The sequence below is a fragment of the Melospiza georgiana genome, chromosome 3 (assembly GCF_028018845.1).
Source record: "Melospiza georgiana isolate bMelGeo1 chromosome 3, bMelGeo1.pri, whole genome shotgun sequence".
NCBI classification, from domain to species: domain Eukaryota; kingdom Metazoa; phylum Chordata; class Aves; order Passeriformes; family Passerellidae; genus Melospiza; species Melospiza georgiana.
In genome coordinates, this window is record NC_080432.1 from 109,074,934 (window position 1) to 109,090,812 (window position 15,879).

General features: G+C 42.5%; 1 protein-coding gene across 2 annotated transcripts in view; it reads right to left on the reverse strand.

The window, feature by feature from the left end:
- The window catches only part of FAM135A (family with sequence similarity 135 member A), a 78,262-nt gene extending 66,816 nt beyond the window's left edge, over positions 1-11,446 (reverse strand). For both annotated transcript variants that reach the window (XM_058019718.1, XM_058019717.1), the window contains exon 1: positions 11,317-11,446. The gene's annotated coding sequence lies outside the window, so the exon portion shown is untranslated. The remainder of the gene's footprint in view (positions 1-11,316) is intronic.
- Positions 11,447-15,879: the final 4,433 nt, after the last annotated feature.

Consider the following 15,879-nt stretch of genomic DNA (forward strand, 5'->3'; position numbering starts at 1 on the left):
CACATTTTCAAAATTATGAAAGGGGTATGAAATAACTTGCACAAATGTGACTGCTTTTGAGTCGGAAACAACTAAAATGGAGCATTTTGATGATAACCAGTAGCAGTTCGGGATATGTGCTACTACATTATGCCAGCCACCTTGTCCCACTTTGATCCCACACATTGGCTGAGTGAGAAAAATGAACTTCCACATACTCATGCCAAGAACCATGGAGAGTGGACCATGAAAATCAGCAGTAAAGCTGAGCTACCTCAACAACAGCAGTGAAAATAAATACCTCTGACTATAGCAGCAGTAATGTAGTTATGTAGAAATACACCTGCAAATGCAGAAATACAGCTGTAAATTTATTACTTGCTTTGCTTATCATCTTCCATTAATGAACTCACAATCTATCTTTTCCTAACCTATTCAGAGGAGCATTATAGAGGAAAAACCAAAATGAAGTGCTTATACTAAACAATCAACCAAAGTTTTTTGGAACTTTACATAAAAAGCATGTAAGAACTTTACAGTAAATGGGAAAAAAACCCAATAAATTGCAGGCTGTAGTATTTTGGCTTTAAAATACCCAAATTGCATAGCCCAATACATTCACCATCTTATAAACTACTGAGTTTATGAAGGATGCATCAGATAAGAATTAAAAAAGCAGGAGAGGGATGCTTACTGAAATAATTTGATTCCATCCAGTGGAATAGGTTCTTCATAAAACCTTAAGGGTCTAAGTGTACTTAAAACATACTTCATTTTCCTACTTACACAAAGGAAGAAAGCTCTTTAAATTCCATGTCCCAACAATGTCATTAAATAAAAAATAGCTTTCATATGGATGGATGAATTTGGCATTAAAATGTCTCCGATGACTGTTAACGTCATTACTCTGCCATATTTTATGAATCAAAAGTCTCCAAAAGAAAGCTGCAACTTCTCTCCCACCACAAGTAAACTTGTTTTCAAAAAAATAAAGCCTTTGTTTCAAGAGAAATGAAAAATACTAATGCTATATGATCAATAAATTATTTTTAATAGGTAATAATTCTGTATTATTGTCCTCTGTAAATAAAACAGCACAATTTACAGAGTTGAGTCATTGTTCCAATATCTGCTCTGAGGTCATTCTTTGACAAGACAGTAAATACACTTTAGATCTGACAGGTTGATTTTGTATTGGAAGGCTTTATGCCAAATAGTTACTGTATTTCCTCCCACAGTAGGCATTAAGTTAGCACAAATGATATATTGCACACTCTTATTAACTTAAGAAATGTGATAGCTTGGCTGCCTGATCGAAGCTACATTAGGGGATAATCTGATAGTAAATCTGATCCAGGATCAGTGGTCACAAAACCACTTCCTTGGTAGTTGCTACAGTAATAGCATTGGGGGTGATAAGGCTGGATCAGCCAACAAAGAAAAACACTGACTCTGACAGGGCATTCTTACAAATATAATTGCTTTCAGAAAGACACAGGAGTACTGTATCAAAAACTATTTTATTTTTCAACACCTAAAGTTAATAACCCAATATAAAGGCAGCTGATTTGGGGATATCTAGTACATCTTTAAAAACATAATCCTTGACTTCACTTTTTTCACAGAATCATTAAAGTTGGAGAAGACTTCTAAAATCATCAAGTTCAACCTTTAACCAAACACTGCTATCTCCACCACAAGACCATGTCCTCAAGTGCCAACTCCACACTTTAAACACTTTTAGGGATGGTGATCTCACCACTGCCTTAAGGCACCTCTTTTCCGTGTTTGACAACTGTTTCAATGAAGAAATTTTCCTATCTAAACTTTCCCTGACACAATTTAAAGCCATTTTCTCTCATTCTATCACTTATTACTTGGGAAAAGAGACCAACTCCCATCTTGCTACACCCTCCTTCCAGGTAGTTGTAGACAGTGATAAGGTCTTCCCTGAGGCTCCTTTTCTCCAGGATAAACACCCCCAGCTCCCCACAGGACTTTTGCTCCAGCGCTGCTGCTCTCCTCTGGACTCGCTCCAGCCCCTCAATGTTTGCCTTGTAGTGAGGGGCCCAGAACTGGACACAGGATTCCAGATGCACTCACCAGTGCTGAGTACAGAGGCACAATCACTGCCCTGCTCCTGCTGGCCACACTATTGCTGATTTCCCTCAGGTTTGGTTTCCAGTTTCCTACCATTTTAACAAACAAATTGAGGTAAGCATTGTAACACATAAATTTAGGTTAAAAGTTTAACTCTTTGATCTTCAGTGCAAAAAAACCAAACCTACAAATTTGAAATATAAAACACTGTTTTTAACATCTCATAATATCTGCCCATAGTTTTTATTCAATACTCACCTGAAAAAAGTTATATATTCTTGTTTTGTTCTTCCTTTGTTAATGATTTTCTGACAATGAAGAGTGTCAGACCCTCTCTTCAATTGATCCTTCTTCTAAGACCCTGTCTGTAACCTTTCTGCTACACAAAACATGCACTAATTTCACAGTCAAATCCATATTATCCTAGTACAAATTGCAATTTAGTTCTGGTTGAATGCTACAAGTGCAAAGTGGAAGGACAATTTAGCAGACTGTCACTGCAAGCCATGACCTAATGAAGTCATAAAAAGTATTTCAGAGCGTGCATCAAAGCTTTTCAAAAACATATTGTGGCAAACAAACACCTATATGTCAATTTGGCCCAAGGCTTTAAGCTCTCTTGATGCTCACTTATCTTCATACTGACCAGATAAGGAAGAAATACTTCTCTCTGCAACCTCAGGTGGCACTTCCAGCAGGTTGAATTGAGCACTTCCAAATCTAAGAGCACTAAACTGAAACATATCTAAACTAATAAATTCACTTAGTTATTACCCAAACCAGCCAAGCACAAGATTTTAATGCTCTGTGCTTAATGTTCCACACTCTTTCTTTCTGCCACTGAAGCCTAGAGCAAAACAGATCTGACCTAACAGAAAACAAACAAACAAACAAACCATCCAAGCAAACAAACAAAACCAACAAAAATCAAACAAAACCCCCACAAACAAATGAAACCAACCAACCCACGCTTCCCACTCCCAAGAAAAAAAAATGCAATAAAATTTAATCACTTTCTACTTTTTTCCACTGTTTAGAAGAGAAGGGACTAAACAATATGCAGAGTACTGTGTGTGCTTTTTTACTGAGAAATGCTGAGGCAAAAAAGTCTTTAAAGAAACAAGTGTCAAGTAAAGATAACACTGATCAGCACTGGTGGACAGCTGTGATGGAAGCTTGCACAAACTGAGCAGATCTTAGCATGCACACTATAAGAAGATTGGATGCCAGTAAGCACCCTGAGAAAACAGCACATTATATATCAGTAGCAAAGTCTTTAAATTAAATCCTTTTGCTACCCTTGCAGACTTGCTTGCACCCACGCCACAAACAGCCATCTCTGCAATTGTGTTAGCAGTTGTGGGAGGCAAAAAGCCCCACAGCATCAAACCAAACCTTTACAGATATTTTGTAGGTTATTCTGTAAGATATTGGTGGTTGGGGGGGGGGGGGGGCAGTCGGTTAGCTTTTTTCATTTTTAATTTAAACTGCAACATTTCACTCATTTAAATACAGCATGATTCCACAAACAGCTGCACTGATCTACCTCAGAGTATGGCTATATTAACATCTAACCCCGAAGAAGTGAGTGAGGGCACAGCAAGAATTTAAGCCAACTTTGTCCAGAAAACTGCACTGAGTCTCCTACACTAGAAACAGCTTCAGAAGTTTCTGCCTCAGGTGCTCATTCACATCTTCACAGCAGCAATACAATCGCCCCCTCAACACTGCCAACACAGTGCTCGTGGGACAGCATTTTAAAATTAATTAGTTACCATTTTAGAATAATCTATTTTTGCAAGGCTTGATCAGATCACTTCCTTATCCGGTTTCAAAGCACAGCTCCACAAATAGCAGTGCCATGGAGCCTGGGGAAGGGAAGCACGCAGCAGCACAGCACAGCGCTTCCCTGGCCAGTTGTCCCTCAGCCTCCATAAGCCACAGCCTTGGCACAGCAAAGCAAAGAGGTCTCAGTAGCAGGGTGAAAGAAACTGCCCCTTCTCCCAGCCATTCCTGAGGTGGTATTTTTACCCTTCATTCCTTTCTTTGATTCACCCCCAAAGCTGGACAGTAACGCCCTACCCCTGTCTCACTTCTTCCATGGATGGACACCACCCCAGAGCCCAAGCAGCAGCTCAGTCTAAGCTCCCCCTGCCCCACAGGGCAGTTCTGCTTTCTACTCACAGGCCTGGTTTCCCAACGTCTCACCTAGGAACCCTCCTTGGCACCCCAGGCCATCTCCTTCCAGAAGGAGGCACGGAAGGATGGAAAGCTGAGCAGCTTCCAGCAGTTTTGTCCCAAATGGTCCAAAAATATGCTCTGCCTGCAGAGAGACCAACCAACACATCTGGTGTCAGGAGACAGGCACCATTTTTGCTGAAGAAGGGCTCTTGTGCTCCCCGTCACGGAGGAAGAGAGGGACAGGGCTGCCCGAGCTGCACAGGCTGCAGCCCTCCCTCAGAGCGCCGGCATTGCTCCTGCCCCAATGCACTGCCACAGTGTCTCACTGAAGAGTCCCTATGAAACAGGCAAGTAGAGCTGCATTAACAAATTCAGTTTCAAGATCTGCTTTTGTTTATGTTGCAGCTTGAAGGCTTCATGCTCCTCTTACCTCGGCTCCCCACATGGCATTTCACTAACAGAACAATGCTGACTTGTTATAAGCTGCTAAAAACACTGACACAAACCTAAAATGGCAAGACTCTGTTTCCAAAATAGCACATTGGAAACAAAACAAATCTAATTATCACCCTTTAGCAACTTCAATGGGTACACTTGCAGGGTTACATCAAAACAAATCAGAAAACTGTTTTCTGAATTAGCTTGAACCATCACCAATGCTACTTAAACAATTTTTGACAGTGTTTTGTATGGAACAGTTTTTGTTCACTCATTTTCTCCTACAATTTACTTGTCATGTTTAGTTAGAAATTCTCGTACTAACGTTTTGTAATCATTAAATCCCTCACATGCTGCTTTCAAATTTGCTACAACTAGAACAAGTACCACCCCTTAAATACAGCACAAACATGCAGGGAAAAAAAGGCCAAACAACTAGGAACAAAATCATCAGAGGCTTTCCCTACCCTGCTGATATCATGGCTAGTTGGTTTTCAAAAGGTTATTGTTCCTTCCTTTCCCACCTGAGAATAGCAAAGTGACTGGCGATGAAAATTCTAGCTAAACTTCATCAGGTTTTACACATTTCCATCAAAAGGCGGGTAACATCTGCTAGAGCTTCGAGTCACAGACTCAAAATTCAGCTCAAACATTAGTAGCATTAGCTGGCACTCAAACCAATTTCACAGGTACACAATGCACCTTCCACAGGTTGTCTCTTAAGGACGTGCAAAATAAAATTAATAACAGGTAACCCTATGGCTCAGAGCTTCTGCCCCAGCAACAAGGGCCTTCACAAGAAAAAGAAGCCTAGCATGAAAGAATGGCGACAAATGTGGAGATCTAGGTCCTGACTTCCATGTTCAGATCAAGTATTGACCTCACTCATTAAAAGGTTTTTTCCTCTAAGCTGTTTTACATGTAAAGCAGTAAAACATGTCTTCTACTATCTATGGTTTCTTGTTTCAGTACTTCAAATAACTTCAATACCTTGGCATGTTTCAATCTGGATTTTTTCAACACAGTGAGGGACTGAAGGTCAGAGGTACCAGGAAACATCAGCTCTAGAATCATCTGATAGCTATAATCTTGGAATTTACCCAGAAAATCTTTTAAAAACATATATAAGCATTTATAGAAAGCTAGATGGGCCACATATAAATAGACAGAAAAGCAAGCATAATTAAGTTTAAAAGCTTATATGCAACTACTACTACCTCTACTACTAAAACTCAGGAGCATTAATTACATTGTTTGGACTGATTTTTTACATGGAAATACACAATCATTATGCAGAGAAATAATCAAGTGATAACAGAATTGACAGCCTGGGGAGAAAGTACAGCTTCTTCTACAGAAGCACAAATACTACAACATTTTCCTTGTAAATTTCAATGGAAAGAAGACAGAAAATGTACTGCAGGCCATTCTAATATGAAAATTGAAAGGGAAACCTTTCTTATTAACTTCAGAAAAATAATCTAAAGCATAAAGGGAATTCAGTTTATTTTATAGCTAGAAAGCACTAGAAAGCATTATTATCTCTCAACATCCTTTATGCAACAGGTAATGAGTGACCTATGGCATTGTCAGTAACATGGATTAATTCTTGAGGTCACAGCACCTGAACAGGTTGTGATTATAGTAAGCAGACTTGCATCTGGAGAACAAGTCAGTTTGTTGTTTCAAAATGTCAGAGGTCAAGTGTAAATCCTCCTGCAAAATTAACTGTTGAATGCTATAGATTTCTTCTTGATTTGGGGGTATGATGTGTATGGGTTTGTGATTTATTTCACAAAGAAGATTCAGCAAACCATATGCACACATATGTACGAATATATATGTATAATTCTATAGTTTTAGAGCTAACAAATTTATAACTTTTCACTAGAATATAACTTTTCACTAGAAAGCTAAATACGTATGCTTTCCTTTCTTTCTGATACAGGACTTGTAATTCAGAAATGCAGACATGTTTTATTTAGTTTTGGTAAGAAATACTGGTAAGTGAAACTTTTAATCTTGTTTCCAACAAAATTGCTTGCACAATATAAAGTTCAAAATTCTTTGCATCAAAAATGTTCCCAATTTCAAAACCGCTACAGAAAATGCATTACAAAAAAAGCACTGAAACTATTTAACAAAAAACAGAATTGATGCAATTTCAATTTGCATTAGCATTTTCAACTTTTGTTCCACTTGTAAGTTGAGCTCTGTGAGATTTGATTCTGTTTCTTACTTCTCTGTCTGTTCTTTCCAAGAACAATGCTGTCACAAATTTCCTGCTAGAAGTAAACACAATTTGCTCACCTGACTTCTTCCTGACCCAAAACTATGGCCAACTTATTTCCTCCCTTTCAGATTTTTTTCTTGTATACTCTTTGTTATATACTCTTGTTACCACAAAGGTTCCACACATTGTTCTTCGAGGAAGACGGTTTGTACAACAGACTTTTACAAATATCAGCAACACCTCATCACGAAATACCAACTGCTTTTGCTATAAACGAAAGCATAAATATTTAATTATGTTCCTACTTCAACAGTTAACTTATTTTTCTACACACAATACTTAATGACACGCATCCAACAAATTAATTTGTTCAAAAGGTGCTTAGCAAAATGCTAGAGAAGGCCAAAATCATCAGATGTGTAGCAAACATAAAATCACGTGTCTTGCCAAGGAGAAAACACATGGCACACTAATATTAACAGAATGTAAGGACATACTTTACTGCTTTGCCTAGCTGTGGCAGAAAAACATAGAACTAGTATTTTTTCAGATGCATAATTGTATAATTGTAACAAGCTCAAAGGGACCAAAAATGTGACTTTTGAGTGGATTTCACCAATCTCTCACTCCTGTTTTAAAGCAGCAGGATTGTGACTTCTAGAACCATAGAATACAATCATCCAAGTTCGAAGAGATCTTTAAAGATCACCAAGTCCAAATGGCAACCCAGCACTACCACTGTAACCACTGAACTGTACCACCAGGATATAGGAACTTACAAAAGTTTTGAAGATTGCAAAATAAACAAACTTTTCATTAACAAAAAAGAAAAATCACACCTTCCATGCTTGTTCATTAGGAGGAATACTGAATGCAAAATTAAATAATTAATAATTCAAGAAACTCTGAGCTGTGCTCTTAGTTAACCAAAATAAATTCATGTTCTGGTACTTGACACAGTAGTACATTTAGGCTACGGGTTCTCTGAGCAACAGCCTGTCAGAGGGAACTGACATACAACAACAGGCTGTCAAAACAAACATCCATCAGGGACAAAGGCTGGTCAGCACACAGGTGCTACTCATCTTTCCTGCCATGAAAACAAAGCACTAGTGAGACTGTATTTTTCCATATAGAGAAAAAGGGGAAGGGGAAAACCCACACAATAAAACTGCAACTCTTCCACCTTGGCTAACAAGAGACTATATTCTGCCAAGGCTGTCCTATAGTGTGTAGGGACTGGGAGATGAAAAAGAACAAAAGAGACTTCAAGACAGAAAACACAAAGTGCAAGATGAAACAGTTACCAAGCAAGGATGAGTAACATTAGTCTTCATCACAATAACAACTTCAAACACTGAAACAAGGTCAACAGTAACAAGAATTCACAACCCTTGATTGTTGATTCTCACACTGAGGTCCATCTTTGGTACTGAGTTAACTTTCAAATTTATTCAAGACAGCAACCAGTCCCAGAGAGAGACACAGGCACCAGCACTCTCAGCATTACATTAACATTTGGGTACCTGCTTCCTAGGCTGGTGCAGGCAACCAGGTTCTCTTCAAGGAAAAAACAGCGCAAGAGTCAGAGCTCATGAAGGGCTCCCCTACCTTTACCTGCCGTAGTTCAAAACCTTGCCACTCAAAGTAATCTGCCTCATTCCTCTGCCAGGATTTGCTTTCCTGTGCACCTCCCCAGGCCAACAGATGGCTGTGGCATTCATATCCCATTCTAATCACTTCCAGCAAGAGAGCACCAAAACGCCAGATTGTAACCTGGTGAGAATGAGATACTGATAGAAACATCCTGTCAAAGAGTGCTCATCATATCTCAAAACCACAACCAAGTCCACTAGAACTTGTCAGTGTCTTTGTCAGCAGATAACCGACTAGCAAAGTCAACAAGGAATGTTGGAGTGAACAACGGATCTCAGTTTTTACACCTCCCCCTGCTTAGGAACTGAATTCACTAATTCTGTATTTGTGAGAAAAAAGCACCAGAGACAGTCCTGGAACTGAGCTTTGAACCCCATGGGCTGCCAAGGGAAATGCTAAAACCACAATACTGCAGTGTCAGGTAACGGCATCACATCATCACTGGGGCTTCAGAAGAGACGCAAGGGCTTAGCTCTTCTGAAATCTGAACACAGCCCAGTGCTATTTTTGAGGTTTTACTTCGCTCAAAACAAAAGTAAATTCTATCGCAATGGAATCAAATTGAATCAACAACTGTGTTGGTTTGTCTGGCACATTTTCAAAATCACAGTTTTGAAGACAGAATTTGGTTGCTGTGTGCACTTTACTATTACTGATTACTATTCATGCCAAACCTTATACAGGCCAGTCAAATTGACCATAATTTGAATTGAAAGTAACAAATCAGTTTTACTAATAAAGGACTAATTAAAGTCCAAAACCAGTATTTTCACATATCAGTCAACTCTCAACAGTAGTGTAGGATTGTATTTCACACAGGGGATATTTAAACCACTCCAAAGAATGAGTTCAAATTTGTATTCTCTGACTTTTATCAGTTGCCAAAGGAAAATTTAAGAATTTACTTATGCCACTTACAGGGGGGGGAAGAAAACAATTGGTCCATCCAAGGAAAATGCAGACTAAGATCTACAGCTGTGCTCTGACACACCAAATGCAGGTACTCAGACTGTCACTACTGGTACAGTCACATGGAAGAAACAGAACAAGATCACAACTCTGTCCTTCACTCATTTCAAGTACTTGCAAAGATGCAGCCAGAGCCCAGATTATTGTCCACTTCCTACAAAACAATTCAGTTCTAATGGGCAATGAACTGTTGAACAGAATAATAAAAACTATGCTGGAGTACCTAATTTGTTCCTCCACAAATCCAGAATTCTTTCATTGTAAAAAAGCCGTAATGTTCCAGCAAACCAGAGATTTATTGAACTGGGTTTGGACTGTGCTATTTATCCTTCAGCAAGGGCCAAGCAATTTTATCTTCACAGTCAAACTGCTAAGTTGGAGTTATTTAATGGATGAAAATGTAATGCCTTCCCTTCCAGAGTAATACAGATTCTGCAGCATCTGCTACTTGCTATCAGGCAAGCAAACCAAAAGGTGGTGTGTGTGGAACTTACCTCAGGCTCTGCCTATTTATAAGACATTAAGCAAGTTGAAAGAACTACTTAAAAAAAAATAAATTAAAACCCAGTAAAACAAAAGAGGCATTTATGTCCACTCTACTTGATAAAATGTAAGATCTCAAACAGTAGCTTATTTATGTTTCAGCCAGCAAAATTCTCTGCAACCAGGAGAAAGGGGAAGTGGGTTTAAACACATCAGCACAAATATCTCTTTGGGTATAGTATCAACATGACTGTAAATCCCCCAATTACAATTTTGAAAAATCTGTTACACTGCGCAACTTCTCTTCCAAGCAGTATATTTGCAACGCATAAATATCAAATAAAGCTTTCAAATTGGTTCTGTTCGAATTTCTGCGTGAAATAAAATAAGAAACGAACATTACTTGCACCAGAGCGCTTAGTGATCGTGCAAATCCAGCCGAGCGCGCCCCGAGGTTAACCGAGCGCTGCCGCGATGCCAGGGTGGGCAGCGGGGTGAGGAGCACCGGCGGGAGGCAGGGCCCCGCCGCCCAGCCCTGCCCGCTCCGAGGGGCACGGGCTGTTCCCGCTCGCACCGGGAGGCGGGGGCCGCCAGTGCCGCCCTCCGCGCACCAGGAAATAGCTGGGAGTTATTCCTAACGCTCGGCCAGCAACTTTCCACACCGCACGCAGAAGCCGACATTTAAAATAAATAAATAAATAAGTAAAAAATTAACACCCCTCCCTCGCCCCCTCGGCTCTGTTTCAAACCCTGTGAGGGTGCCGTATGTCTCAGGAAAGGAAGGAGGGGGAAAGCACCATTGCCTCCAGCAGTTCGTAGTACCACGGCCGGCCCTCGGACGCTTCGCGGCGGGGACGAGCGGGACATTATTTCTGACCTATTTTCGGCGCCGCCTCGGAGCGATAAACAATCAACAGCGGCGGCCAAACGCTGCCTGGGCAGAAACTTCTCCGGCCACGAGCCGCTCCCGGGGGCCACGAACCGCCCCCGACCGGGGGCTCGGAAAGAGTCCCCAGCCCGCGGCGGCGGCGGCCGAGCCCCCGCCCCACCTCGCCGCCCACCCGGTGGGGTTGCGGAAAGGCTCCCCGAGTTTTGCTGCCGGGGAGCGGGGGGTCAGACCGACACAAACAAGTCCCCTGCCCGCCATGCCCGCGGCCCCGGAGACAGGCCGGCCACGGAGGGTTGCCCGCCTGCCCCAGCCCTCCGGGAGGGGACGGACACGGTCCCGCCGCTCTGCCCGACCACCCTGCACCCCCTCGCCGCTCCCCGGCACCGACCTGGGACACAAAGGAGCGGCCCCCGCTGCCCGCCGATCGCCCGTGCTCCCCGCGGAGTCCAGGCCGCGGCAGCACCGGGATGGCGTAACGCAGGCATCCGACGCCAGCGCTTGCTGCTCCCGCGACGGCCCGTGCCGCCGGCGCCCGCTCTGCGCTGGGCGGGGAGGGAGGGGGGGCGCTGGGAGCCGGCCGAGCGCCGCTTCCTGCTGCCCGGCGCCGAGGGGCGGCGGGTGCCGGAGCCGCCGCTGGGAGGGCTGCGCCGGCGGCTAAGCAGAGGCCGGTGGTAGCGGCCGCATCCTCGGTCCCGCGCCGGGAATTCCGCGCCGCCTCGCTCCGGCTCCGAGGAGTCTCCCGTGCGGCTCCCGCGGCGGCCGCTGCTGGCAGCGGGAGCCCCGCTGTCCCCGCGATGCGCCCGGCTGGCGCTCGTGCTCCCCCTGCCGCCGGGCCGCGGCTCGGGCCCCTCCCGCGGCTCCGCGGGGCCGGTGGGGGCGGCCCCCAAGGGCCGGGAGAGCCCCGGGGCGGGAGGAGCGCGACCCACGCAGGGCTCAGCCCTCGCTGCTTTCCCCCCGCGGCCCGCTCCCCGGAGAGCCCTTCGTGGCGCACGCCGTGACGGGGGAGGCCTGCCCTCTGCCGCCGGCGCTGCCTTCCCGTGCCCGCTGTCCCGGCCTGGGCACGGAGCAGAGAGCGGCCCGCGGGGAGAGCGCTCCTCGGGTGCTGGGGGCAGCGGCGGGCCGGGCCCGCTGTGGGGCACCTGCCAGCCGGTGCTGGACTGGCGCTAACGAGCCTTTATTGAGAAAAAGTTCTCGTTCTGAAGTAAGACTTTTTATCAGTACGTGATCCCCAAATAGTAAATCGGCTATAAACGGCAGTAATAAAACTGGTAGTCTTTAACGTTGAGGAGGGATGCTGGGTACTACTGTCTGATTAACGAGTGCGACGTGTAGCTTGAAAATTAGTTTGTTTCAGAGACCTATTGCAAACAGAATGATTGTTTGTCTGAAGAAAAATCCTATTCTTCTTCCACTTCTATCTGAAAAAAAAATTCTTGGATGTAAAGAGAATTTGTATATAAAATAGTTTTTCAGACTTCCAGTGTGTGCTTCTTTCTCAACACCTCACTCTGTAGCTGTTTTGCAGAGAGGAATTGGAATGATTGGAATGCAGGCAATTTGCTTTTAATTGAAGGGGTCTTTCAGTCCAGTTAGGTGGCAGCAATGTTAAATTTTACATTAGTGTTTGCATAGAATTCTTTTAATATTTTTGTCACCAATTGATTTAGCATGCAGACATGCAAACAGGAAATTGACTGTGAAGGCAGGGAGCCAGATTGATGCTGGGTTGGGACAAATGACAGAGGGATGAGAAGCTGATTGTCATGAAGTACCAAAATCAGCTTTGTGAGACATCCTTGTGAGTTCTCAGCACCTCTTATTTCTGTTAAATATGATTGAGATTGTACTGCTGGCAGAAATTTACTGCAGGCTGAACCCATGGCTATTTGGAAATTTAATTTTTGTGGAAGAGATTTCAGTTCATGGGAGATTAATGATTTAAATGAAACTTGCATCTGTTTTATCAGGAGCATGTGAATGTCTCAAGGCTTTTAAAAAAGACAGTTTTGAAATTATCAGTGGCTGCCATTTTTTGGTTTTGTCCTTGGTTGTTTTGGGATAGGCTTTAGTAACTGCTTTGTGGTCCCACGGAGTCAGTTCCAACAACCAAAAAAACACTGGAGTAGTTGTGCATGGCTGACACGAGCTCTCACCAGGCCTAAACACACCTCAGACCTGCCTCAGAAATTCAGTAGCTTTGTACTAAAAGATGCTCAGCACCAGATAATGCCTGTGGATCTCAAAAGCCAGATGTTATTGAAGATGTTCTGATTGCTGAATAGGCCAGAAGCTGGCTTGGCAGTTTGGATAGGCTTTTATATACCTGCACAGATAAATTCTTATCTGGCTCGTAATTTTTTTGTTATTTTATCTCTCCTTAGCCTTGGCTGGACTTCTGCTATTAGGAGAATATATCTTGCAGGCTTCTTTCCCGTTAGGTGGAGGAAGCATTTCTTGGTAACTGTATTGTCCACTGATATGAGCAGAAAACTGGCAGCTTGCTCCTATAAATGGCAGAACTGCCATTAGAGAAATCTAATTTCATCCTTCACAAAAATCCACTTGTATCCAAGATGTATCATCAAGCAGCCCAGCTGCCAACCTTGTCCCTCTTTGGCAGTGAGTACTGGGGACGGGGACCACTGACAACCCACACATATCCCATGTGCTTTCTGCTGCCTCCCTGTTTGTCCCTGTAAAGAGGGATGATCTGACAGCCCTGAATGAGGACAACCTTGGGCAACAGCAGCTCGCTCAGTCCAAAGCTGTCTTTGTTTTCAGCACATTTTTAAAGTTTGGGTGCTTTATATAAGAGCTGCCACAAAAAGGGTATCCTGTCCAGCCTGGATGCACTGATGAGCATTGCTTATTAGAGATACCATTGCTTATTAGAGATATAATGAATTTATGGATTATTCTCACTAATAACTAACATAGGGAAGCCTGGAAATAATTGTTTGCTTAGGTATGATGTAGGAGACTAGAAAGCACTTCTTCATTTTGAGTTCTGATGAAGCTGCCTTTTTCATGTGAAATGAATTTAAATCCTTAGTTCATATGGCTGGGCTGAGCGTTTTTTCTAGTCCAGGATTTTGTTAAAAAATAAATAATTTATTTATGGATTGTCTGTCAGGTTCAATACAGCACTAATACTGGTCTGTATCCTCTGGCTAGCATCAAATTCATGCAGACTCAGAAACCAAAGCTGTGGAGCCACCAGCAGCCGAACTGAGAAGCAGGATTGGGAACCCAGATGCAAAGCCACATGAAATCAACTGCACAGCTTCCAGTTTCAGAGCCAGCCTCTCCATGATAACCTGGGGCTCTTCCTGCACTGCTCCTGTGTGTGGTGTAGACAGGCACACTGTGGAAATAATGTGGTAAAGGGCTAGTGAAGCCAAGTGGAACCACCAGTCTGGGAATAATCTGTGAGGCTCAATCCTGATTCCTGGAAAAAAAAAAAACCACAATAGATACTCTGGCAAGAAAGCTTGGTAACTGTGCACAAGTGTGTATCAGGAGGCCATTCAAGAAGAGTGTGGAGTAAATAAACAGTTTTTCTGAGAAGTTTATATAGGTGGACAAAGAGAAAGCTTGAATCTCAGAAAAATTGTCAGAGGAGAAAATAGAGGGTGTAGAGTAGAACCATAAAGATTGCCAGATTTGGAGTGAACATTGTATCACAGGGATGGTTCATGTATTACTGTGTCTAGGATTTAAAACTGGGTAAGTATGAGTGGAGGAATGATTCCTGTCAGAGAAGCAGCTGTTGATTGTGCTTGTTAGCTGTCAAAATATGGAAAAATGCTGAATGAACGTTCAACTGATTGCTCAATAAAAACACAATTCTAGACAACTGCCAGATTTGGCTGTGTGCCCTAAATAAATATCCAGATATAGGATACACAGCACTAAGCACGTTCATTTTTGGATAACAGATTTGTGTGAAACTTCTCTGCAATGGCTTTAATCATAAGAAAACATAGAAACTAATTACATTTCCAGACTATTTTGATAACCGTGTGTTGAAAACAGTGAATGAAAAGATGCTTCTGTGTACTGCAAGGGATTGCAAAGTTCTAATTAGAATATATAATTACAAAATCATAATTAAGCTGGCATGTTACTGAAATAGAAAGCATTTTACTTACAATTTTTTTTGCTTTGAATAATATGGTCAAAACAATCTAAAGTAGCTTTTAAACTTTATTACTTAATAAACAAATGCGATACTTATAGGATTCACAGAAGATTGGTTAAAAGCTACTTTTCCTCATATGACAAATAGTGATAATTTTTTGGTTGTTTGGGAATTTCAAAGCAAATGGGGGAAAAATAACAAATTGTGTATGGAGAATAAATAAGAGGTATAAAAATACAGCAATAGAAATTAAAAGGTCAGCTTCCTCTTGTCTGCAGAGGCTCTCTAAAGGCTGCTCAAGATTGGGAACTCAGTGCTATAGCCACCTTCAGCTTGCATGTTATGAGGTTGATGCAAAAATAAGGAACTGGTTTTTTTGACAGCATGCTAAGAGTGATATAGAGAAACCTTCACCATTGCTGTTGTCAGTGGTTTCAGACGCAGCCACAGGAGTTTCGGTTTAGATGCCCTGACTTTAAATAAGGGATCTCTAAAGTGGCTGGAGGCAGGATGAAATGCACGGACACAGGTTAGGTGCTGGAACTGTGCAAGTAAAGATGGGAACAGAATTAATGCAAGGAGATCAATTGATCAGTTGTGAAGTTGTAGTTGTACAGGTGATGATCCAAAGGTGGAAGCACATTCAAAAGGAAAAAGGGAAGCGGAGAACTCACTAGAAGACTGCAATGCAGGCTTGCAGAAAAAACAGGATTTAAAATACAGCATGTTAATTACCCTTCTAAAAAAAAAAAAGAAGAAACAAAGATATGGAAGAAATATAGTCCATAGGATGTTAGAACAAAGCGCCAA